Source organism: Scyliorhinus torazame, chromosome 16 (assembly GCF_047496885.1).
Source record: "Scyliorhinus torazame isolate Kashiwa2021f chromosome 16, sScyTor2.1, whole genome shotgun sequence".
Lineage (NCBI taxonomy): Eukaryota > Metazoa > Chordata > Chondrichthyes > Carcharhiniformes > Scyliorhinidae > Scyliorhinus > Scyliorhinus torazame.
In genome coordinates this window covers 145,149,913-145,176,944 of record NC_092722.1, presented here as the reverse complement: position 1 = coordinate 145,176,944, position 27,032 = coordinate 145,149,913, and the positions used below count along the sequence as shown (strand labels likewise).

The following is a 27,032-nucleotide window of genomic DNA, read 5'->3' as shown; positions in this document are numbered from 1 at the left end:
GAGCAGGGTGAGGGGCATTTCGTGTGTGAGGCCTTCAAGCTATCTTTAAATATTGTGGATACCCATAACAGGGGAAACTACAGTTGCTGCCTGTCTGTCCTACCAAACACTTGCAGGATTGAGCCCTGTTCTTGGTTACATGCTGAAAGTCACTTTAACTCCCTTTGACTGTGTACAGCCTCTAGCTTCACAGCTGAAGGCTATTGCTAATAAGGAATTGGCCTTGTTAGTTGTGAGAGCACTTTCCAGCTGCAGGTTGTGTTTGCTGCTTGCTCCTGTCGATGGTTGCAGATTCCTGGAGGTTGCTGTAGCCGAGAGTTTGTTTGTTTGCTGCCAATTCACTTCCTTTTCTATGATTGCTGCTTTGGGGAGAGGAAAGGAAAAGGAAAAGGGAAGGAGAGGGCTGAGTCCGCAAATGAGGCCTTGGGACTGGGTTTAGATCTGCCTGATTGTTCACAAGTGCCTGCTGACTGCAATACTAAGGGAGGAGGCAGAGGCTGGGACTGTCAATTACCACCTACAGAGCCCGAGGGCATGCAGACTTGAGGCTTCCCTGCCTGTGGAAAGAGAGTGAAGCAGGAGGGCTTGGACTTCAGCAACTCCACGAGGAGAGGAAGGTTGGTGACTTTATTTCTCTGGGCCCCTCCTGAGCTGAAGACCCTGCCTGACCCCTTCCGCCCAATAATTGGTTCTCACTCCTTTCTTTCGTCTCTTCCCATGCGCGCCCATGGGTGAGAACGGGACTTGGAGGACTGGACTGCATTTGCTAAGCTACTCCTGCTGAAGAGTTTGCTTCCCTATCCTCTCACTCTCCAACTACACAGGAGTTTCTGTTCCACTGGCACCAGCCCACTCATGCTGCTCCACCCTCCTGTGCCCCTTCCTCTGCCTGCTCCCTCTACATTCCTCAGTCCCTTTTCTCATTCCCCCACACCTCAGCTAGGGGTCAAGTGTTATGCCCACCCCTATATAATCCATCGAGGCATGCCTGTGCGCAATAGGCGGGATAGCAGGCCCCTCGGCTCATGTGGCCGCCTCCCGAATGCACTGGAAGACCTTGGCCGGGATTCTCCCTTTTCGGGATTCTCCCTTTTGTGGACTAAGTCCCCATGCCTGCCGGAAAACAGGCTAGAATCACTCTGGACTTTTTCCTAGAAAGTCTGGGGTGATTCTCCATTCTCCATGGGGCTAGCACAACCCCGGCGTGCATCACACAGCTCTGGCTGCCGGCGAGGCTTCCGCAAGCGTGTCTGCGCATGTGTGCGGCATCCAACTTCGGCACGGGCGGCGCTGACATAGCGGATGGTGACGGTGGGCTGCGCGGAGGAAGGTAGGACCTCCTCCGATCGCGATGGCCTGCCGATCGGTGGCCCCCGATCACAGGCCTGCCCACCGCAGAGGCCCCCCCAGAGGCAGGTTCTCTTTTCCCTCCCCCCCCCTTCCCCCCCAGGACTGCCACCATAGCTGCGAGTCCGAGCTCCCGCCGGGTGGTATTAGATTAGAACCACGCCGGCGGGACTCGTCGGAGTTCGGCCCATCGAGCGGCGGAGAATCGCCGCTGGGGTCATTTTCAGCGGCCCCCGACCGCCGCCGCAGGATTCTCGCGCCACCCCGGCGCGGGCTCGGAGAATCCTGGCCCTTGTTTCTCCTCCCAGCCGAGCGAGAGGGCCATCTAGTCCTGGAAAAGGTGGGCAAGACCCATGTGGCACTGGAGGCCACCGAGGGGTGAGTCATCTTGCCTAATGTCCCACCCTCCCCTCCTCCTTACTCACCTCTATCTGTTGGGGAATGTTAAGTCTGGGGTGGCACTTAGGTTCGGCCTCAAGGACGCCCCCCCCCGAGGCATGTCTACTCCTCCCGGCACCAGATTTTTTTCTACCTGGCGTGGGAGGAGTAGACATGTGATTGGGCCAGGGGTGCCCTGTGAGGGTGTTTGGAAGGGGTGCTGGGGACCCCCCCACAGTGCAATCAGGCTTGCTTCGGGGGGCCTGGAGATTTGGACGCCATTTAAAAATGACGTCCCAATCTCTCACTACACTAGGGAGTTCTTGCGAGCAGCGCTCTGTGTACAGTACAAAACTATGTGCGGCTTCAGCCATGCGTCCCCTGCTGAGTTGCGTTGTACAGCCATGCGTCCCCTGCTGAGTTGCGTTGTACAGCCATGCGTTCCCTGCTGAGTTGCGTTGTACAGCCATGCGTTCTCTGCTGAGTTGCATTGTACAGCCATGCGTTCCCTGCTGAGTTGCATTGTACAGCCATGCGTTCCCTGCTGAGTTGCGTTATACAGCCATGTATTCCCTGCTGAGTTGCGTTGTACAGCCATGCGTTCCCTGCTGAGTTGCATTGTACAGCCATGCGTTCCCTGCTGAGTTGCATTGTACAGCAATGCGTTCCCTGCTGAGTTGCATTGTACAGCCATGCGTCCCCTGCTGAGTTGCGTTGTCCAGCCATGCGTTCCCTGCTGAGTTGCGTTGTACAGCAATGCGTTCCCTGCTGAGTTGCGTTGTACAGCCATGCGTTCCCTGCTGAGTTGCGTTGTACAGCCATGCGTTCCCTGCTGAGTTGCGTTGTAGAGCCACGCGTTCCCTGCTGAGTTGCGTTGTACAGCAATGCGTTCCCTGCTGAGTTGCGTTGTACAGCAATGCGTTCCCTGCTGAGTTGCATTGTACAGCCATGCGTTCCCTGCTGAGTTGCGTTGTACAGCCATGCGTTCCCTGCTGAGTTGCGTTGTACAGCCATGCGTTCCCTGCTGAGTTGCGTTGTACAGCCATGCGTTCCCTGCTGAGTTGCGTTGTACAGCCATGTGTTTCCCGGCATTCGCAAAACGCTCGCTGTGTCACTTTGTTCTCAATTCGTTGAATCAAGCTCTTAGTCTCTGAACCAGAGATTCCCACACTTACTGTCATTCATGGTATATCCAAAAGCTGACCAGACTTTCTTCATCCTCGTCCATGGAGAGAAATGGCATCCAATTTGCTTCAAACATTTGTGCAAATGTTTCAGTCTGATTTTCCAATGATAAAATATTTACTCTGATTAGTTGATGAGTCAGTCTAATTTTATTTAATCTCTAAAGGACATATTATGGAAAACTCCAAAAACAGGGGTCGCAATATCAGCTCTGAATGTTGTTAAATTCCGGTTGAACTCACTGACCAAGGTGTGAAGCAATACTTCCTCATATCAAGGTTCCAATGAATTCTAGTTGTCAAGGTAGCTGGGTTGGGCGCTGATCTGTTAAATATCCTTTTTGCAACTGGCTGATACTGGTGGCCTTCAGTGGAATTACATTATCACTTTGTCAGAATAGCTGTCAGATACTTTTAGTATCTAAATTCAAATAGTCATTTACCTCTGCATTCATTGTGGGGGGGGAAAGAGTTAGCATAAATGTTTTATCAGATAAATTATTTCTTGTAGAACACAATGATGATTTATCAGGCATTCTATGGCCATACTCATTCTAAACGGAGCACATCTATTTCAGTAGGTAAGTACTGTATATTGATTGTTGTGAAATAATTCTACATTTTTAATGTTTTACGATTACAGTAAATATTATTGACTTAACTGTAACATTTGCGATGGTAGCTTAGATTTTGCTTTCGATCTGCCTCAAATCGCAATGAACTTCCACTGATCGTGTCTGGAGCCCCCGCAGATCACATCCTGCCCCCACCAGATAATATTGAACCCCCAAACCATATCAATCCCTGCCAGATCACATCCAGAGTCGCACACCCCTGATCATGCTCTGAGCCCACCATTTCTTGTGACCAGGGATAACATCCAGAGTCCTTGGGTCTCTGGACCATTTCCAGAGACCGCTTAACCACCTCCCTCCCACTCAATCATGCCTGAAGAAAACGGAAGTGAGATCTAACTAAAATATACTGAACCTTCACATTCTCTGAATCTTCAGTTCGCCATCTGTTTTCAAGCTCACAACTTTACACCTTTAAAATCAGCTTCTGTATCTTTGCACATTCCATTTACCATCCTGTTTATTTTATTTCCCATGATTAAGGTGCTGCACATCAAACAAATGCTGATCAGAAAATCATGGTTTCATTACCGATTACTTTTCATTATGTACTCGGAGCCTGAGGCATCTGAAAATTTACCGTTCTATTTCACATGTTGCAAATTTGGGGTATGATGTCAGTTACTCTCATAAATGGTCTGAGTATCTGGCATCTGTGGAAGTTGACTTACCTGGGCCTTTATCTGTCTTTGCAATAGCTTGACCAGCAGAAATCAACTTGTATTTATATATATTGCCTTTAATATAGAAAAGGCAATTCAGGGTGTTTCACAGAAGTGTAAGCAGACAAAAATGGATATTAAAATAATGAAGGGAATGTTAGGCCTGGGGACCAAGATGTCCAAATTTGGGGAGAGGCACGTTTTAACGGAGGAGTTGGATCATTACTATGGCTGACAATTGCGAGTGCAGTGAGAGAAAGCATGAGGGCTAACACGAAAAGGACACCAGATGGTGGCAGAATGTAAAGACATAGAACATAGAACAGTACAACACAGAACAGGCCCTTCGGCCCTCGATGTTGTGCCCAGCTTTGTCCGAAACCAAGATCAAGCTATCCCACTCCCTGTCATTCTGGTGTGCTCCATGTGCCTATCCAGTAACCGCTTGAAAGTTCCTAAAGTGTCCGACTCCACTATCACAGCAGGCAGTCCATTCCACACTCTAACCACTCTCTGAGTAAAGAACCTACCTCGGACATCCCTCCTAAAGCTCCCACCCCGAACCCTATAGTTATGCCCCCTTGTAACAGCTACATCCACCCGAGGAAATAGTCTCTGAACGTCCACTCTATCTATCCCCCTCATCATCTTATAAACCTCTATTAAGTCGCCTCTCATCCTCCTTCGCTCCAATGAGAAAAGCCCTAGCTCTCTCAACCTTTCCTCATAAGACCTACCCTTCAATCCAGGCAGCATCCTGGTAAATCTCCTTTGCACCCATTCCAATGCTTCCACATCCTTCCTATAATGAGGTGACCAGAACTGCGCACAATACTCCAGATGTGGTCTCACCAGGGTCCTGTACAGTTGCAGCATAACCCCACGGCTCTTAAACTCAAGCCCCCTGTTAATAAATGCTAACACACTATAGGCCTTCTTCACGGCTCTATCCACTTGAGTGGCAACCTTCAGAGATCTGTGGACATGAACCCCAAGATCTCTCTGTTCCTCCACATTCCTCAGAACCCTGCCGTTGACCCTGTAATCTGCATTCAAATTTGTCCTACCAAAATGAATCACCTCGCACTTATCAGGGTTGAACTCCATCTGCCATTCTTCGGCCCAGGTCTGCATCCTATCAATGTCTCTTTGCAGCCTACAACAGCCCTCCACCTCATCCACTACTCCACCAATCTTGGTGTCATCAGCAAATTTACTGACCCACCCTTCAGCCCTCTCCTCCAAGTCATTTATAAAAATCACAAATAGCAGAGGACCCAGCACTGATCCCTGTGATACACCGCTGGTAACTGGTCTCCAGTCTGAAAATTTTCCATCCACCACCACCCTCTGTCTTCTATGTGATAGCCAGTTACTTATCCATTTGGCCAAATTTCCCTCTATCCTACACCTCTTTACTTCATGAGCCGACCATGGAGAACCTTATCAAATGCCTTGCTGAAATCCATGTATACGACATCAACTGCTCTACCTTCATCTACACACTTAATTACCTCCTCAAAGAATTCAATCAAATTTGTGAGGCAAGATTTACCCTTCACAAATCCGTGTTGACTATCCCGGATTAAGCTGCATCTTTCCAAATGGTCATTAACCCTACCCCTCAGGACCCTTTCCATTAACTTACCGACCACCGAAGTAAGACTAATCGGCCTATAATTACTAGAGTCATTCCTATTAACTTTCTTGAACCGAGGAACAGCATTCGCCTCTATCCAGTCCTCTGGCACATTCCCCGGGGACAGTGAGGATCCAAAGATCAAAGCCAAAGCCTCTGCAATCTCATCCCTTGCCTCCCAAAGAATCCTAGGATATATCCCATGTGGTCCAGGGACATGTCGACCCTCAGGTTTTTCAAAATTGCTAATACATCTTCCATCAGAACACCTACCTCCTCCAGCCTACCCGCCTGTATCACACTCTCATCCTCAAAAACATAGCCCCTCTCCTTGGTGAACACTGAAGAAAAGTATTCATTCAATGCCTCTCCCATCTCTTCTGACTCCATGCACAAGTTCCCACTACTGTCCTTGACTGGCCCTAACCTCACCCTGGTCATTCTTTTATTTCTCACATAAGAGTAAAAGGCCTTGGGGTTTTCCTTGATCCGACCCACCAAGGACTTCTCATGCCCCTCCTAGCTCTGCTAAGCCCTTTTTTAGCTCATTCCTCACTACCTTGTAACCCTCAAGCGACCCAACTGAACCTTGTTTTCTCATCCTTACATACGCTTCCTTTTTCCTCTTGACAAGACATTCAACCTCTTTTGTGAACCATGGTTCCCTCACACAGCCATTTCCTCCCTGCCTGACAGGGACATACCTATCAAGGACTCGCAGTATTTGTCCCTTGAACAAGCTCCACTTTTCATTTGTGCCTTTCCCTGACAGTTTCTGTTCCCATCTTCTGCTACCTAATTCTTGCCTAATCGCATCATAATTACCCCTCCCCCAATTATAAACCTTGCCCTGCCGTATGGCCCTATCCCTCTCCATTGCAATAGCGAAAGACACCGAATTGTGGTCACTATCTCCAAAGTGCTCTCCCACAAACAAATCTAACACTTGGCCCGGTTCATTACCCAGTACCAAATCCAATGTGGCCCCACCTCTTGTCGGCCTATCCACATATTGTGTCAGGAAACCCTCCTGCACACACTGTACAAAAACTGCCCCATCTGAACTGTTCGACCTATAGAGATTCCAATCAATATTTGGAAAGTTAAAGTCACCCATGACAACTACCCTGAGACCTCCACACCTATCCATAATCTGCTTTGCAATTTCATCCTCCACATCTCTATTACTATTTGGAGGCCTATAGAAAACCCCTTACAACGTGACCGCTCCTTTCCTATTTCTAACTTCAGTCCATAGGAAAGGACAGAGAGAGAGAGCAAAAGATAGACTCATAGAATCCCTCCAGTGCAGAAGAAGGCCATTCCGCTCATCGAGTCTGCACCGATCGTCCCTAAGAGTACACTACCTAGGCCAAGGCCCCCACCCCATCCCAGTAACCCCACCTAACCCTCTAGACTCTAAGGGTCAATTTAGCGTGGTCAGTCCACCTAACTTGAACATCTTTGGATTGTGGGAGGAAATCGCGGGCTGGATTCTCCGTTTCAGCGGCTAAGTGCCGGCAGCAGCAGAGCGTGTGGTCTTTTCCGATCAAAAAATTGGTGCCGATCCCTCACTGATTCTGGGACCGGTGAGGGGCTAGCACCAGCGCCGGGTGAAGCACCTGCCTCTCGCGCCAAGAATGGCTATGCTCCGGGAGGCCACGCATGCGAATGGCTGACGACCAGTAGCTGTCGCGCTGTACAACATGGTGCTGGCCGTGCGTGGGCCCCATCTGCCATCCCCTGGCCACCCTCCACAAGTCCCCCCAGCCCTGGTGGAAGCCCCCCCCTCTCCACGGCCAGCGGCACGGATCCCGGCCAAGTGTGGCAGTGCTGGACACATTCCGCAGCCACCAATGACGGGTTCCCGCATGACTGAGACCACACATTTTCTGCACTGTCGGGAACACGGCCCATCGCGGGTGGCAACACGATTATGCCATTTCCGAGAGGGCGGAGCATGGCTGGCCAGTGTCAAACCAGTGCTGGCCCCGATTTCGGCATTGGAGCCCAATCTCCGCCTGATTGCCGAACATGATTTTGGCGTTGGGCAAACGGAAAATCCCACCCCGGAGCACCCGGAGGAAACCCACGTAGACACTGGGAGAAAGTACAAACTCGACACAGACAGTTACCAAGGCTGGAATTGAACCCGGGTCCCTGGCGCTGTGAGGGAGCAGTGCTAACCAATGTGTCACCATGCCACCCTTAATGATGGCTCTGCTACAGAAGGGGCAGATTGATGGATCACTGATAATAATAATAATCATCGCTTATTGTCGCAAGTAGGCTTCAATGAAGTTATTGTGAAAAGCCCCTAGTCGCCACATTCCGGCGCCTGTTCGGGGAGGCTGTTACGGGAATTGAACCCACGCTGCTGGCCTTGTTCTGCATTACAAGCCAGCTGTTTAGTCCACTGTGCTAGAGGAGGGAAGAGGGTGCGGGGTGAGGGAGGGGAGGGGAAGTGTTAGCTTTTTGGTTTGTTTTAATGAATTCTCATTTTTCACTGTTTAAATATGTTTCATGTTTTAGATTTCTCGGTAAAATGTCCAAAGCTTTCACTCTTTTAGAATCTCATTCCTACAGAGTTTTATAGGTCAGTGTCTTGGGCATCAGGGGCTGGAATCTCCGCACCCCAAACGGCGAAATCGCGTTTTCCAACACTAAATCGGAACCGGCATAGGTTCCGCTATTCTCCACCCCCCTCCAAAGCGGTGTATTTGGGCTGCCACAGTCGGGGGAGGGCCGCTCGCCTGACCCAGGCTCCCGCGCACACAGCCCCCAGTACCGAACGAGACCCTCCTGGCCCTCCGATCAGCCCTTCCCAGACTGTGGCGGCCACAGACTGAGTCCGCAGCCACCTCGCGAGTTTCCCAAATGGCAGGATCACATTAGAAACACTCCATCGGGAATTCGGCCAGCCGGAGATGGAGAATAGTGGGGCGGGCCTCAGGCAATGGCCTGAGATGGTGGATACTTGGCCTCATTATGGACTATGGGCTATCCAGGTCCGCGGGCTGAGTCCGCCATGGAGCACGGCACGGCCGCTGAAGGCCATCGCTTCTGACCTGGAATTGCGGGGGGCGGGGGCTGTATCGGCAGCTGGAGCTGTGAGCTCCACGACAGCTGCCTCCTAGCCCTCTGCAAGACAGTGAATCTGTGGCCGTTTGCCGCCAATTTTCCTGGCATAAAATATCACAGTTTTAACAACGGCATGGGGACATAGATCCTGAAATAGGAACTAGTTCCAGCATAGTTCCAGCTGCGGATTTTTGGAATTCAGCATCAAATATTTTAATGGGTAGAGTCTCAGTAATTTAAAGGCCAGTGAATTGACACCACTATTATTATTAGTGTGAGACTAACTGTCTTGCTCTAATATGCAGATTTGCCAAAAAGTGACCCCGCCCACAATGGGAGGGATTTACATCGCAACGTCTCATGATACCCCGTTGGACCAAGTGAGGCATTGCGAGCCAGGTAGATCCCGGGAGCGGGTCTACCGGCTATTATCAGCCATGCTGCGCTACAGCGAGCTGCTTTTCGGGTGCAGCATGGCTGTTGGATCATGCTCTAAGTGCTCCCGTCAGTGGAGAATCGGAACATTTTCGCGTTGCCGCTAGGAGTGCTGGGAAGGCACAATTCCATCCATGCAAATAGGCCAACACACTGCCCACATGCATCCCACCTGAGTCCCAATTCCCCAGGCGAGTGATTCGCTGCGGTCGGGAATCACATTGAGAAGCTGACCAGCTGGAGCGCCTTTAAAACGCTCCACTCGCCTCAGACTCTCATTCCAGCCAATAAGATGGCTGCAAGAGGATCTGCGCCACACTTCCTTGATGCGAACATCCACAGGATGTTGGACGCCATTGATGAGAGGAGGGACGCCCTCTTTCCCAGGTTAGGGTGGAGACATAAACCAGCTGTAATGAATCAAGCCTGGGATGGGTTGGCAGATACAGTGAGTGCTGGTAATCTCACCAAGAGGACCGGCATGCAATGCAGGAAGAAGATTCTGGAGCGAAGCACTGCACAGGGTCAACTCTACCTCTACATGCGTGAGGCTCAACCTAACGCAACTAAAAGTGGTGCACAGAGCCCGCTTGACCAGAACCTGAATGAGCAGGTTCTTCCTGGAGGTGGAGGATAGATGTGAACGGTGCCAAGGAGGCCCGGTCAATCACGCCCACATGTTCTGGTCTTGCCCCAGACTGGCGAGGTACTGGACAGCTTTCTTTGAGGCATTGTCCAAGGTGGGAATGAGGGTGGAAACATGCCCGAAATTGGGGGTTTCGGAGCATCAGACCAGCCAGATCTCTTGTGGGGAGGAGGGCGAACACCCTTGCCTTTGCCTCCCTGACCCCCCCCCCCCCTGCGTAGAATCCTGCTCGGCTGGCAGTCAGCAGCACCATCAAAATCTGTAAAATGTACCATTAAACACTTTTCCACCAACAGTCTGACCTGTCTCTCACTGTTGTCCCACAGTTGGGAAGAATGGGCTGGGGCTGGGTCTTGGGTTGTGACGGGAAGTTGTGGGGTTAAGGTGCATCAGACCTTTGAACGTCCCACAGGCCTCCACCCTCACCGAGAAGTGACAGGCCATGGGAGCCACAGTTTGAGTCTACGTAGCATGACAGCATCCCCAGTTTATGACCCCAAAGGTTGCTCCATCTCACCCCCCCCCACAAAAAAAAAATATGGCCCATAAGAAGGAGTCCCCATCGCGCAACCATGGATTTTCCGGTTGGACAGTGGTATGTATCTAAAAGACAGGAGTCCGACTTTGTCAGAAAACAAGGAGCATCAAAGCTCTTCTCACCGCGAGTTGTCATCATCCTCCGTCCCGTAGCCAAGACTCACTGATACTGCAAACCCAGGCCCAACACTCTGATGTTGTTATGACCCTCAGAGGGGGGTGGGGCAGCTCTGGGAAGTTGGGGTGAAAGGCGAAGGGGAAGGTGGGGGGGGGGGGGGGGAGGGCTATGGGCAGAAGGGTCAGAGGGCAAAGTGAGTGGGAGGGCGGTAATGGTGATGGAGCTGCTGAACATTTGGCCTCCTGGTCAGTGAATTGAATGTTGATCAGGTTCTCCCTGGTACTATAGCCCTGAAGGACTTGACCTGTGGCCTGTCGAGCTACACCCGAGTCCTCGCCTGTCTCATCCTGGACACCGCCCTCATCCTCTTCATCTGATAAGGCCTGCCATTCTTCCTCCTCATCCAACATGTTGCTCCGCTGCTGCACAATGTTGTAAAGGTCGCAATAGGCCACCATGATGTGTGAGCCATTATGTGGGCTATATTGGATAGCTCCAGCAGGGTGGAGGAAGCGTACTTTTAGGAGCTCAATGCACCGCTCAAAGATGCTCCTGGTTGCTGATTGACCATTGTTAGTGTGGGACCTCTGCACAGCATCATCAGCCATGACCTCAGTGGGTAGGCCTTGTCACCTACTAGTCAACCCCTCGCCCGAGGGAGCACCTCAAAAGGTGCCGTGAACCTCTGTGAGTGCCAGGATGTAAGTGTTGTGCTCACCGCCTGAACATCATGCGCAGATGTGAATGATGTTCAGCTGGTGATCGCGCACCAACTGCACTTCAGGGCTGGAACTCATTCTTGTTAATGAAGGACACCCACTCTCGAGCAGGTGCTCTGAGGGCGATATGCATGCCATCCATAACTCCCTGGGGCATGCCAGAGATCGGAGCAAATCAGCAGCCCAGGCATCATGGTGAGCCTGGTCCAGGTTAAAGTGGATGTAGCTAGCTGCCCGGGCACACACGGCATCTGTGACATCTCGGATGCACGTGCGTGGACAATTGCGAAATCCCACTCAAGCCCTGGAACAAACCAGAGGCATAAAGGTTGAAGACAGCCATTAACTTGGCAGCCACCAGAGGAGGTGTCCTCCTCCTATCCCTCAAGGTGCCAGGCTCGGCACCATCTGGCACAGGTGGTTCGCAGTCTCCTTGGTGAGGTGGTGTCGGCAACGGCACTTCCGACCCAGCAGCTCCTCGAAGGACTCGTGCCGACGGTAAAACTGCGGTCAGATGTGGCATTGCCTTCAGTACTCCTTCTCCTCGGCCTGATGGGTGACTGGCACTTGAGGATCACTGGTTGGCCTCTGCTGTTCTGGGGTAGACTCTTGCCATGCAGGGTCTTCCCTGAGCTGGCCCTGCCACTCTCGCCACTATGCATCGGCGACGGCAGGAGCGGCTAGGTAAATAGCTAGCATAAAGGCATATTATTGTGAACGCTGGAATCCGAAACAAAAACAGAAAATGCTGGACAATCTCAGCAGGTCTGACAGCATCTGTGGAGAGAGAACAGAACTAACTTTTTTGAGTCTGGATGACTGTCAAAGCTTTGAGAAAAAGTCACCTGGACTCGAAACGTTATCTCTGTTCTCTCCCCACAGATGCTGTCAGAACTGCTGAGATTGTCCAGCATTTCCTATTGTGAATAGCTAGCAGGCTGAGTTCCAACTTCCATTTCTGTGTGGGGGAGGGGCAGTAACGGAAACTGTCAGCAAGATGATGCCTCTCTTGACCATTCAAGCTCTCCGAATTACATGGTTATACTGAGTTTGACTGCAAACCCCACCTCCCCATGCCCCTTCTAGATCATGTACTTGACACTGCAGCCCTGGTCCTAACAGTGAATTCACCCAGCCCTTGATATGCAAAGCCTCTATCCCCACACAAACCATCCCTGCCAAATGGGTACCAGTGCTGCCAAAACAGGTGCAAACTAGGTGCTCTGTGGGCCCTGTCCTGACTCCCAGTGGGGTCTACTATAGGTGTCCTCATTGAATGAGCCTTGCGTTGTCCTGCCAGAATGGCCAGAACGGTGGTAGCTGGGTGTGTGGCGATATGTTAAGAGACTGGTGTGCGGGCACATCCTACCGATGGGGGTCACTGAGGGATTTGTGCCTTTTCCGGGAGTTTGGCTGCAGTGTGCTGTGGAGCCTGAGTTTAACACAAGAGTTGTGACAGGGAGATGTTCAGGTTTCCTTGATGGGTTCATCTAAGGGATTGCATCTAAGGAGTACAATGAGGAGTCCCAATACCTGGTAGTCCAGCGATTGAGCATGGCCACGTCCATCCCCTTGATTATACCACAGCTAGATGGGCAGGGTAGATGATATCTACATGAGAAGGAGACCTCCAAGCATTTCAAGGATACTGGTAGCAGTCAACAGTTTAACCAGTCAGGAGCCTGTAAGTAGCACCTAAGGGTTGAGTTGCTAGTCTCTTACAGCAGCAATGGGAGATTCAGCCAGGGTACCCCGATCCCAAAGGGGACACCCGGGCCTAAACCCTTGCACCAAGTTGGTCCCCACCATTCCCACAGCTCCAGGCGTATGCCACCCCACCCTAGCAAGCCCGAAGACAATGAAAAAATGTACTTACCTCCTTGCTCCACCTCAAAGGCCATGACCCTGTTTGTAAATACTTGCACCAAATCACACCTGCGTGACTTATCATAGAATTTACAGTGCAGAAGGAGGCCATTCGGCCCATCGAGTCTGCACCGGCTCTTGGAAAGAGCACCCTACCCAAGGTCAACACCTCCACCCTATTCCCATAACCCACTAACCCCACCCAACACTAACGGCAATTTTGGACACTAAGGGCAATTTATCACGGCCAATCCACCTAACCTGTACAACTTTGGACTGTGGGAGGAAACCGGAGCACCCGGAGGAAACCCACGCACACACGGGGAGGACGTGCAGACTCCACACAGACAGTGACCCAAGCCGGAATCGAACCTGGGACCCTGGAGCTGTGAAGCAATTGTGCTATCCACAATGCTACCGTGCTACCCCTTCTGGCTGGGAGGGGTGGAGCATAACAAAGGGGATGGAGATTTGGGATTTCAGCCCATTAATCGCATTCAAATGAATATATATGAGCTGTTTGCATGTTCCCGCTAGTGAGGGGCAGGAAGCCTGCTGTGGCCGGCGGGGCGGGACTGGAGACTGGTCTGCAGTCCAGCGCCGATCCCGTTTTTGGGCGAACGTGGGATTCCCTGCCCTATCAGGATTCCCGATCTTAGCGCCAGGGGGCGGAGAGTTCTGCCCTACATCTTTAGTATAACTAGGGGTCATAGTTCTGTTTTTTAAGGTATCAAGCACGCGAAGATCCAGACAACAGACAGAACCTAAATCTTGTTGAACATAATTATCAACATCCTGCTTTGGAAGAGGTTATCATGCCCTGAGATGGTGGATACTTGGCCTCATTATGGACTACGGGCTATGTGTGCTGGAGGGGGAGAGGGGGAAAGAGGAGGAGATGAGCAGGAGCACCATAGTTCAAGTCCCATTTTCTCCACGATGCTGGATTCTCTGCCTCATCTCTACTCCACTGCCGGTGACGCGAGGTGGCAAATCCATCCCAATAAATCATTAGTGGTGACTGAATAATGAAAGGACATTCGTGTGGTAGGTTAGCATGTGAATACAATGTTCACAACCCAGGCTAGGTCAAACACGAGAAGCTTTTCATCATACTTATGATGGAAGAGAGGCAGATGCTGGGCAGAACACAAAATCTATTATTGCAAGTGTTTTCTTCAAGCTGACAAATATACAGAAAATATGGGCTGTTTGCGACTGGGTTGCAACATCCACATGAACATACATATGGACATACGGGTAAAGAGCCTGCTCCACCATTCAATGAGTTTTGGCTGATCTAATTTTAACTTCAACTCCACATTTTCACCTCCCACCGATAACCTTTCAACCCCTGTTTATCAAGAATCGATCTAGTCTCCAGGGCGCAGTCTCGGAGGGCGGAGCATCGGAGCGGTGAGTACATGAAATAACTTACCTCAGGGATTTGCGGCCTAGTCTCCAGGGAGCAGTCTTGGAGGGTAGATAGAGCATTGGAGCGGTGAGTATATCAAGTAACTTGCCTCAGGGATTCACGGCCTGGTCTCCAGGGAGCAGTCTCGGAGGGCGGAGCATCGGAGCGGTGATTATCGGGCATTTCACTGAAGCGAAAAAAACCTGATGGCACAGGAAGGCTGTGACCTGATTGGCTGGTAGGGAGTTTGTGCTAAATTTTTTAAAAACACGGCAAAATGAATTTACTAAATAGAGATGGCTGGGCAGGCGATGTGCTGTAGCTGCATGCTATGGGAGCTGGCAGATCACACTAAGAGCTGCAGTGACCAATCTGCAGCAAATGTTTGCTGCTCGAGGAACTCCGGTTCAGAATTGCTGAGTTGGAGTCTGAGCTTCAGACATTGCGGCATATCTGGGAGGAGGAGTTAGTTACCTGAGCACTTTGTTTCAGGAGACGGTCACACTCCACAGATTAAGTACTTCAAATGCGGCCAGTGGTCAGGGACAGCAGGATGTGACTGTGAGTGAGACAAATAGAGGGATCCTGAATTCAGAAATAAAGAAGTCTCAGCTCTTGACTTTGTCCAAAAGGTACGAGGTACTTTCTCCGTGTGGATGAGGAAAAGGGCTGCAGGGAGGATGAGCAAGCCGACCACTGCCCAGTGGTACAGGAGGCCATTCAAGCGGGGGGGGGGAGCAAAAGGACAAGTGGTAGTTGTCGGGGGTTCTATAATTGGGGGAACTGATGGTCTCCTTTGCTAGCATGACCGAGAGTCCCGCACAGTTTGTTGCCTGCCCGGTGCTTGGGTCAGTGAAATCTCTAACCGGCTTGAAAGGATATTGCAGAAGGAGGGGGAGGATCCAAATGTTGTCTACAATGGGACAAACAACATAGGCAAGACTAGAAAAGAGGACCTGTTTGGGGATTGATGTGTTGGGTGTTCTGGATCACAAACAGGTCACCAACACTGGAAGTGGTGTAACTCTATTTTATTATAAGGTTAACTATATTAACATACTTGAACTGTGGGTAAATGCAATAGCAGCTTTAACTGTTGACCCTTGCCTAGTCCTAACCAGGTGATGCACTCAGCATATGGTGAATGTCTGTGTTGCAGGCTGTGAGTTCTGTGCTCCGAGCTGTCTGCTACTAGAATGAGCGGGAACTCTCCTGTCCCCTGTCTTTATAGTGCGTGTGCTCTCACTGGTGATTGGCTGCGGTGTTGTGTATGCTGATTGGTCCCACTGCATGTCCATCAGTGTGTGTATGTGTGTCTGCACCATAATATACTGGTGTATATTACGACAACCCCCTTATATATAAAGAACATGTGCCTGCGTGACAATAAATATTGTGTAGTCAATGTACCTGACTATGTGTGTGCGTGTTATTTACATGACTATGTAAATGAGGCTAATCTATTTACACGGGAAGGTGCCTGGTGCCGAGAAATAGGGTGTCACACCAACAACGAAATGAACATTATATACAAACTACTGGAACGATGAAACAGGATAACAGAACAGATCAAAGAGTCCAACATTGTAAAACTCATAAGTCAAGTCTCTGAGGTGGGCGGCGAATTCTGGTTGACCGCCTCAAGGGTGGGTCAGGAGCCACCGGCTGAGGAACGGGCTGGGCCACGGCAGAGTGAGGAGGATGCAGAGTATTCGGAATCGCCACATAGTCCAGGTTGGGGACAACAGGAGGGCGTGGTACCGTGGAGGATCACGTAGCGAGCGTGGAACGAGACGAAGGGCACGCGCGGCAAATGGAACCATCTGGCAGACGAACCAGGAATGAGCGGGGAGACACCTGCCGAAGAACCACAGCAGTTGCAGACCAGCCACCCTCCGGAAGATGGATGCGGACATTGTCATCCAGCGCCAGAGCAGGGAGATCAGTCACCCGAGCGTCATGCGCCGCCTTGTGTTGTGCACGAGACTGTTGCATCCGCTGAAGGACCGGAACGTGGTTGAGGTCTGGGACGTGAATGGACAGCACTGTGGTCCTGAGGGTGCAACCCATGAGCAGCTGGGCTGGCGACAGGCCCGTGGAGAGTGGGGCAGAGCAATCTTCCTGGTGTCCGCGGCGTTCTCCCTGTCCGTGGCTTCGAGGAAGAGCTGGAAGTGCTGTTTAAAAATCTTCCAATTGACCCTGAGATTGCCGGTGATGCGGAGCGGAGGCGGCGGGTTGATGTTCTCCATACTTCAGGATGCCGGAATGCTGACTAGTTGCAGGTGGGTCTCAGAAGTGCTAGTATGCAACCACTCCTTGTACCATGCTGTGTTGGGTGTTCTGGATCACAAACAGGTCACCAACACTGGAAGTGGTGCAACTCTATTTTATTATGAGGTTAACTATATTAACATACTTGAACTGTGGATAAATGCAATACCAGCTTTAACTGTTGACCCGTGCCTAGTCCTAATCAGGTGATGCACTTAGCACATGGTGACTGTCTGTGTTGCAGGCTGTGAGCTCTGTGCTCCGAGCTGGCTGCTACTAGAATGAGCGTGAACTCGCCTGTTCCCTGTCTTTATAGTGCGTGTGCTCTCACTGGTGATTGGCTGCGGTGTTGTGTATTCTGATTGGTCCCACTGCATGTCCATCAGTGTGTGTGTGTGTGTGTCTGCAGCATAATATACTGGTGTATATTATGACAGGGATTATCAGGCACGAGGAACTAAATTAAAGAACAGGTCCTCAAGGGTTATAATCCCTGGATTACTACCCGAGCCACATGCAAATTGACGTAGGGATGAGAAAATTAGGGAAGTAAACACATGGCTAAAGGGGTGGTGTGGGAAACAGCGGTTCCATTTCATGGGGCAGTAGCATCAGTATTGAAACAGGACAGATCTTTACCGGTGGGACGGTCTCCACCTGAACTGATCTAGGACTAGTGTTCTCGCGGACAGGATAAATAGGGTGGTCATAAGGACTTTAAACTAGCAAATGGGGGGAAAGGAGAGGGTAAAATTACAAGACATAGAATGGTTAATGGGAACCAAAGCAGCAGGTCAGCATGTGAGGAGAGGTAGAGATTAATAGCTTGAACAAAAAGGGCCAGTCCAATGACTACGGAGGGGAAAGGAAACTTAAAATCTAAATTTACGGTGATGGTGAGGATGAGGCGGTGTTATCAGAGATTAATAAAGAAAGTCAGAATGTGTAAAAAGCTTGGTGCACAAGAAAATCCTCCAACGGAATGACAAATCAGTAGGACATATTTAAAAGCTACCTAAATGCACACAATATTCGCGATAAGGTCAATGAGCTGAAGGCACAAATGGAGACAAATGGGTATGATATGGGGGGGATTACTGAAACATGGTTGCAGGAGGACCGAGACTGGGAGTTGAATGTCCTAGGTTCTCAGTATTCTGAAAGGATAGACAGGATGGAACAGGGGGTGGTGTTGCTTTATTGGTTAAAGGTGACATCAAGGCTATATTAAGAAATGATATTGGCACAAAGGGTCACAATGTTGAATTGATCTGGGTGGAAATAATAAACAAGGGAAATCTCCTTGGTAGGAGTAATTTAGAAGCCTCTGAGCAATACTTCCAGAGTGGGGCACAGTTTAAACCAAAAAATAACGAGGGCTTGTTGAGAAGTGCACAAAGGTAACCATGGGTGATTTTAACATGCATATTGACTGGATTAATCAAATTGGCAAGGGTAGTCGTGAGGAAGATTTCATACAGTGTATAAGGGATTGTTTTTTGGGGCAATGTTATGGAACCAACCAGGCAGCAGGCTATTTTAGATTTAGTATCATGTAACAAAGAAGGGTTGATAAATAATCTTGTCGTTAAGGATCCTCTTGGAAGGAGTGATCACAGCATGCTAGAATTTTATATTCCGATTGAGCAAGAGAAGACAGAGTGCCATACTTTAGTGTTGGGCAAAGGTAATTATACAGGCCGGAGGAAAGAGTTGGCCCAAATAGATTGGGTACAAGTAATTGATGGCCAATGGCGGATGTTCAGGGAAATATTAAATACCTCTTAATTAAAGTATATTCCTGAGAGGAAGAGGAATTGTAAAAGGAAGAAAAACATTCTGTGGCTAAGCAAAGAAGTCAAGGAAGACATAAAGGTAAAGACTAGACATGCCATACTGCAAAAGCAGTATGTAAGCTGGAGGATTTGGAGAACTTTAAGGTTCAGCGAAAGGCTACTAAGAATAAAATCAATGGAGCTATGATGAACTACGAAAGGAAACTAACAGAAAACATAAACACTGATACCAAAAGCTTCTATAAGTATTTAAAGAGGAAGAGAATAGCTAAAGTCATTGTTGGCCCATTAGAAGGCGCTACTAGTAAGATAATAATGGGAGCACCGAGATGGCGCAGGCACTGGACCCATATTCTGCCACTGTCGTCACAGTAGAGGATAATAACTTTTCAAAAAACTGCAGTTAATGCAGAAGAACTTAGTGCAATGACCATCACTGGGGAGACGGTATTGAATAAATTAATGGGATTAAAGGCAAATCTCCGGGACCTGATGGCCTGCACCCTAGAGCAGCAGAGAAAATGGGGAACCTGTGGATGTGGTGAATCCAGAAGGCATTTTCAAGGTGCCGCATAAAAGTCGGGTGCAGAAGGTGAGACCGCAGGGGATTGGTGTAGAGTACTATATTGGATTGAGGATTGGCTGACTGACAGAAACTAGAGAGTCGGGATAAATGGGTCCTTCTCTGGCTGGCGAACTGTAACTAGCGGGGTCAGTCCTCGGACTTCAACTGTTTACAAACTATATAAATTATCTGCAAGCAGGGATGGAGTGTAACATAGCAAAATTTGCGGATGATACTAAAATAGGTGGGAAAGCAGGCAGTGAAGAGGAGATAAAGATTTTACAGACAGATATAGATATGCTGGGATGGGCCTACATCTTAATTCCTATATTCCTATCTAGCTCTGCCTTAAAAACATTCAAAGACTCTACTTCCACCATCTTTTGAGGAAGAGCATTCCAAAGACTCATGACCTTTTGACAAAGATAATTTCATCTCAGCTCTGTCTGAAATGGGCAACACCTGCTGCTGGATTCTCCCAAAATGGGGCTATGTCCCCACGTTGGCATAAAAACGCTGGCGTTGCACTGCCCAGTATCTTGGGAAAAATAAAAGTCGATTCAGTTACCTGTAGGGGCTGGCAGGGACCCAGGGACCCAGCTTTGGCTGCGGATACGGGCCCCCACACATCCGGTTCGGGGTCGGCGCACGCGCACGGCTGTGGGCTCCACCGGTCGCACCGAGCTCCATGGTGGACTCGGACCACGGAAGCAGCTCTGTAATATAGGTCCTCCCCCCATCGGCCGCACGCCCCTTCATCGGACTGGCCCGAATTGTGACCCGGCCGCCCATAAGGCCCTCCCCCAATCAGGGTGGCCGCGGACTGAGTCCGCAGACGCCATGCGATAGTCCCGATTGGCCAGATCATGTTAGTTCCATGCCGTCGGGAACTCGGCCGATCGGAAGTGGAGGATCGCCGGGAGGGCCTCTGGCAATGGCCCCTCAGCTGTACGACGTAATTCACAGACACGCAGATATTCGGGGCTCGGAGAATCGCCGGAGCGGCGCCGGGTCCGATTTCGTCAGGAAAGTCGATTCTCTGCCCCCGCGCCAAACTCGATTTCGGCGTGGGGTTGCGGAGAATCCTGCGCGTTATTTTTACAATGTGACCCTTAGTTCTAGATTCTTCCACAAAGGAAACATCCTCTACACATCCAACCTGTCAAGACCCCACACGATCTTATAACTTTGCCTCTTGATCTTCAAATCTTCAGTGGATACAAGCCAAGCCTATTTAACCTTTCAACCTAAAACAGCCCACCTATAAAAGTTCAGGAGGCCCAAGAAGGTAAGTTTAAAAAGTATTTAATAAACCAACACACAGTAAAGGCCATAACATCGCTCACAGTCTCAAAGGTCCCAACCGGGACGACCGATCACGCTTGTCCGTGGCCGGGCAGCTTTGATAAGGCAGATTTGGGTAGATTATAAGACAGGTGGGGTTATTGGGTTTGGGGGATAGGGCGGAGGCGTGGGCTTAAGTAGGGTGCTCTTCACAGGGGTCAGTGCAGACTCGATGGGCCAAATAGCCTCCTTCTGCACTGTAAATTCTATGATATATGAGCCCCAGCTGGGCGGGCAATAGTCAGATATTGCAGGAGCTCATATTCCACGAGTCCCATGGGGAGAACAATTAAGGTGCCCCCTTAGGTCTCATGATAGCTATTACATCCCTCTGCCCCCAAATCCAAGGATTCCCCAGCATTGGTTTGTGGGGGGGGGGTCCTTCACCATTTCAACCATGGCTGTGCTTCTAGCAGCTGTAAGGCTCATTGGCGGGGGCATATATCGTGATGGAAAGTGCCTTTTTCTCGCAGAACGCTCAGAACGCTGAAAGAGCCCTGTCGGAGGCCTGTCTCTGATTGCAAAGTCCTCCGAAGCACTGAAGATCCTGTGTCCATATCTGATGCCGAATCATACACATCCTGCTGGCCCAGGCATCAGTCCCTGGTGGAAAGTGCTTCCTGGCTAAAGGATGTGCAGGTGGTGGTCCCACACCAATTGCATGTTAACTCCTTTCTGTTGATGAAGGGCACCCTTTGCTGAATCGGTACTCGGACGGTGACATGTGAACCATCGATCACGCCCTGGACCTGGGGTATGCCAGCGATGATGACAAATCCTGCATAATCTTGGTCCTAATCCATGTTGAAGGTGATATAGTCTGATGCCCAGGCGCATAGGGAATCCGTAACAGCCCGCTTACACCTGTGTGTGGATGTTTGTGAAATCCCACACAGGTCCCCGCTGGAGCCCTAGAACGGGCCAGAGTGATAAACGTTCAGAGCGGCCGTCACCTTGATGGCCAGTAAAAGCAGGTGTCTTCCTCCAAACCCCTGCAGTGCTAGGTGCACCACCATCTGGCACAAATGGTGCTCAGTCCCACTGGTGAGTCAAAGGCATCGGCGGCACACGTGGTGTGACAGGTCCTCAAAGAATAGGTGCCGATGGCGTACACATGGCCTGATGTGGCACCTCCTTTACATCTTCTCGGACTGTTGGACAGCTAGCACCCGAGTCTCACCGGCTGGCCCCTGTTCTTCTGGGGCAGACTCCTCTTGTGCAGGATCCTACCTGAGCTGGCCTGGCACTCTAGCCTCCATGCATCTGCAACCTCAGCTCTGGCCAGGTAGATAGCAAGTATTGCTGACTGTAATCCAATATCCATGTATCTGCGGGTGGAGGGGGAAGAGACATATAATGGTGCAATATCAGGATTTCCTCCAGCATCCAAAGCCACCATGGTACATGGTCCCCCAGAGTTGTACTGCTGCCCCACCCTCAACATGCCCCCTCTTTCCACTCCCACCCTCCACAAGTCCCTTCGGCATTATGTCATCCACACTGCAGCCCTGTCCCCATCAGTATGTGGCACCCGGCCTTGATGTAGGGATCTTCGATCCTCACCACCTGTTCCTGCCAAAAGGGGTATCAGCGGCAGTGAAGGAATGGTGATATATTTCCAAATCAGAATGGTGAGTGGCCAGGGGGGGTATTTCCAGGTGATGGTAGATACGAAATGGCAAACATTTAAAGAACTAAGTCATAGCTCTCAATGAACATACATGGACTTGAGCAATAATAATACCACTGAAAAAAGTAATATAGCCAGGGCTAACTAGAAAGTTAAAGATAGTATTAGATTAAAATAAAAGGCTTATAAGTTGCCAAGGGAAAGAAAATGGAATAAGAGACTAAACTAACAAGAAATATGGAAAACCATGGATGAAACTTAATGGGGAGGAGAGTCCGTCGCCTTCCTGAATTTCCAAACTGAGTCCAGGGTGGGGGGAGTTGAAAGCAGCCTTCTCACCTGGATGCCAATTAAGGCCCTTAAGTGACCGCAAGATTCTTGCCGCATGTGTGCTCATCAGATCTGTTCCCTGCTTTGGAATCAACTGAATCAACTAACAGCAAAATTCCTTCATATAGATTCACACAATGTTTCCACCGATAGCAGTTTTCCAACGAAAGCAGCAATGTAAATTACTGGAAAAGAGTGTCATTGAAAAATTGGCAAAGAAAAGCTATCTAGTACCTGCATTAATGTGTTGTTGGGAGACTTTCTCCACAGTCATGGAGTCAAGCGGAGCAGTGGAGAGGTAAACCTGCATGTCATCAGCCTACATGTGGAAACTGACTGCTATGCTTATGGATAATGTCACCAATGTGTAATATGTTCATGAGTAACATAAGGGGGCAAAGAATGAGCCAAATGTGACTGAGTCAGGTGAGAGGAGAGTTAGCCTATATGGTGCATAATGGAGGAGTGGTAGACTTCTGATCAGGATTCTAATTCTCCCACTGCTCGGAGTCCATTTTACCAACATAAATTACCTGAGATATTTTGTACATTAAAGTCACTGCATATAAGCATAAGCTATTGCTTTTTTTCTCTGCCGTCACACTGTAAGGTCTTGTTTGCCTCCTTCACTGGTGGTGTGCACAGCAGGGGCAATTTTAATGAGCTTTCCCCTGTACCTCCAGATCCCTCCCCTGTGTTTTGGTTCACATTTCTGAATGGACTTTACAGCCCATTAATGAACACATGCAACATCCAAGAAGAGGTAGCCAGCTGCAAATAATTCCAGATTTGCAATATCTCAGCTGCTCAAATGAAAAGCTTGATTCATAGACTGTTCTCTGTTTCAATTTGCAGATGTGGCCCTGAAGAGGAAAAGGGCCCTTTTGAGCTCAGCAGGTGCTCACACTAACAGAATCAGGTACCATTTTGCCGAGTTGCAAGAGGTCATTCGTCTGATTCCAGATGAGGTCGGCGGAAAGTTAATGTACAAAGATTACTCAATACTAATATCTAAATGAGGGGGTCAAAGGACCAACGTGAATTGTGAAACTATCTCTGTAAAGTTACTTTCAGTGTAAAAGCTCTGTCAATATCACAAATGATGTAAAATATGGAGTGACATGTGATATTTATGAGCCCATGGGCTAAAAGCAAAACAACCACCCCCACAGTGGGGAAACTCAATCTGGCTGTTATTGTGGGCTGTATTTGTAAGCAAAGCAAAGATTGCCCAATAAAACATCGGAACGGGAAGAAACAATTATATGGGTTAAGAAGTATCAAGACCCAATCTAATTCTTCTTTCATGCAGAAATAGTTTGAACAAAATAACATTCCCTATGCACGATGTGAATGACACACGTCCTATAATTTGGAAATGCTACTCCCCATCTTTTTTGTCGTCTTCATTTGTTAAAACTGAATATCAATCTTCTTATAGGCCATGATACCTAATTATACCAGGGCCAAATATGGCACCAGAATGGCATCAATCCATCATTTGTACTTAGAAGCGTAGTTGGAATCCCTACAGTCAAAATGGAGGCCATTCAGCCCTTTGAATCTGCACCAACCCTCTGAAAGCGCACCCTACGTGGCCCGCCCTGTCCTACCCACCTGGACACGAAGGGGCAATTTTAGCATGGCCAATCCATCTAACCTGCACATCTTTGGGCTGCGGAGGAAACTGGAGCACCCTGAGGACACCCACGTAGACCTGGGGAGTGCATGCAAATTCCACACAGACAGTCACCCAAGGTCATAATCAAATCCGGGTCCCTGGAACTGTGAGGCAGCAGTGCTGTAGTTAGGGCATAAGTGGAGGGCGATTTTAACCCTATCTATCCAGTGAAATTCAGGCAGAGCGGAAATTAAAATCTCAACATATTATTTCCACCTCCCTGGAGCTGAATAATCATAATGTAATCTGTTCAATCGAGCAGGCAGTAAAGGTGCGACAATCAATGAAATAAGTTTAAAGCAGCAGATTTTTCTGTTCAAAGCAAAAGCTTCCAGGGTTCTCGTGTCTTCATGGCTGCCTGTCTCTCCAACCTGCTGCTAGTATTGGACTGCTACAGCGGCAACCATTTCCTGCAGATGCCAGCCCTTGAGTAATGAGCTCCCAATACCAAGCAGGAGGCTGCTGGAAGAAAATAAATAAGTAACCCTAGAAACTTTGCCAGAATCAGTGCCAATGAATCAGAAAACCAGAAATATCCCCTCACTCCACATAAAAATTTGAGCCACAATACCTTGACATGTTATCTGCAGTAAAAACCATTTCACATTATAAATGTTGTACATATTTCTCTCCTTCGTCTACAGAGTCTTCATAAAACAAGGAATCACGTTCTTGAGCAAGATCCCACTGCTTCTTGTATATCGGAGAGACCAAACACAGACTGGGTGATCGCTTTGCTGAGCATCTTTGATCTTTGCGCATTCAGGACCCTGACCTTCCCGTTGCTTGCCATTTTAACAAAAGACCCTGCTCCCATGCCCACATGTCTGTCCTTGGCCTGCTGCAATGTTCCAGTGAAGTCCAACACAAACTGGAGGAACAACATGTCATCTTCCGGTTAGGCACGCTACAGCCTGCCGGCCTCAACATCGAATTCAACAACTTCAGATGATTAGCTCTACCCCACCATGACCCATTTGTTTTCATCCCATTTCATTTTAATTGTCTTTTACCATTTCTTGTCTTTCGTAATATATATTTAACCCCCCTCTCCCAATCTTATCCACCTTTCCTTAACCTTTGTCCTCTTTGCTTCTCCCTTCCCCTCCCCCCACATCTACAGTTCACCCTCTGATGTTAGTTTCTCTGCTGTTTGGCCTTTCACATCTTTTGTTCTCTCTGGGGACTGCCATTAGCACTCTTTCCCCTTGGATTCTGTGGCCATTAGCACCCGGTTTCCCTGGGTTTCTGTGGCTATGACTCATCTTTCATTCTCACTCCACAGTATAAATATTTCCCACTTTCTCTGTCTGTTAGCTTTGACAAAGAGTCATCTGACTCAAAACGTTAGCTCTTTTCTCTCCCTACAGATGCTGCCAAACCTGCTGAGATTTTCCAGCATTTTCTCTTTCATTTCAGATTCCAGCATCCGCATTAATTTGCTTTTTTCACACCTGCTTCCTAATAACCAGACATCGGCACCAGCTCAGAGATACCCCATCGGGAACATGTATAGAGAAGATCAAGGAAAAGAACCAAGTTCATGTACACATGAGGAAGAGGATAGGGAGATTACAATGAGGAAATCCAAACTAACTGGTTGGAGGACCAGTTGACAGGTCTTTAAACTAAATGGTTAGGTGGAGAGGTTAGGTTGGTGTGTGGTGGGCAACTGGTCAGTCATGTTCACAATTGTAGCGAGACGTTTTTATTTCTGCACTCCAATCGTCTTGCAATAAAGGCCAATATGCAATTGCTTTCCTAATTTCTTGCCATACCTGCATGCTAAAATATTGTGTTCCTTGTACAAGTAGGCCCAAGGTGCTCGAAACACCACCATTTAAAAGTTTGTGCCCCTTAAAAAATATTCTGTTTCTCTATTCTTGTGACCAAACTGAATAACCTCACGCTTCCCCGCGTTATACTCCATCTGCTACCTCGGGGTCAAGTTACTTTAACATTATGCACCTAACAGCTTGCACTCACCCCCTAGGTTGTGCCACAAGCAAATTTAGATACAGTCCTCTCTGTCTGTTCACCTAAGCCATTAATATAGATTCTAAAAAGCTGAGGCTGCAGTTGCATTCTACTAGTCACAACCTACCAACTTGAAAATGCCCCATTCATCTCTACTTTCTGCTTCCTGTCCATTAATCAATCCACCATCCATGCCCATGTATTATCCCAACTCCATGAGCCAATACCTTATATATTAACTTTTTGTGCGATACCTTTTTGTGGTGGTATGTATTAGGGGTAGTACGGTACCTGTGATGCCGAGAGGCTATTGGTAGACAGACACTGGGTCCTGATGGGACCTGCCGCCTGCTGGCTCCACCCAGTAAGGCGGAGTATAAGAACCCGGGTTCTCCCAGCAGCCGCATTCTGTAACTGAGCTGCTGGGGAACAAATCTGCTTAATAAAGCCTTTGATTGACTTCATCTCTTCTCGCCTCGTGAGTAATTGATTCTGCTACAATTTATTAAGCAGACTTAAAAAAGACTATGGAGCTCCGGATCGCCCCGGAGTGTCTGCGAATCAGCCCCCATGCAGCAAAATCAGCGGCCGTATTTAAACACTGGCTAGGGTGCTTCGAGGGATACCTCCGAACGGCCCCCGGCCGGATCACAGAAGACCAGAAAATGCAGGTCTTGCATTCCAAAGTGAGCCCGGAGATCTACACGCTCATCGAAGACGCGGAGGATTTCCCGACAGTGCTCACCATGCTGAAAGGAGTCTACATTTGGTCCGTAA

The 27,032-nt window shown here is 49.2% G+C and overlaps 1 long non-coding RNA gene across 1 annotated transcript; it reads left to right on the top strand.

Moving 5' to 3' along the window:
- Positions 1-244: 244 nt before the first annotated feature.
- On the top strand, positions 245-26,719 carry LOC140392430 (uncharacterized). Its single transcript, XR_011935348.1, has 3 exons — positions 245-617; positions 23,453-23,516; positions 24,923-26,719. It is a non-coding gene; the product is annotated as an uncharacterized lncRNA (long non-coding RNA).
- The last annotated feature ends 313 nt before the right edge of the window (positions 26,720-27,032 follow it).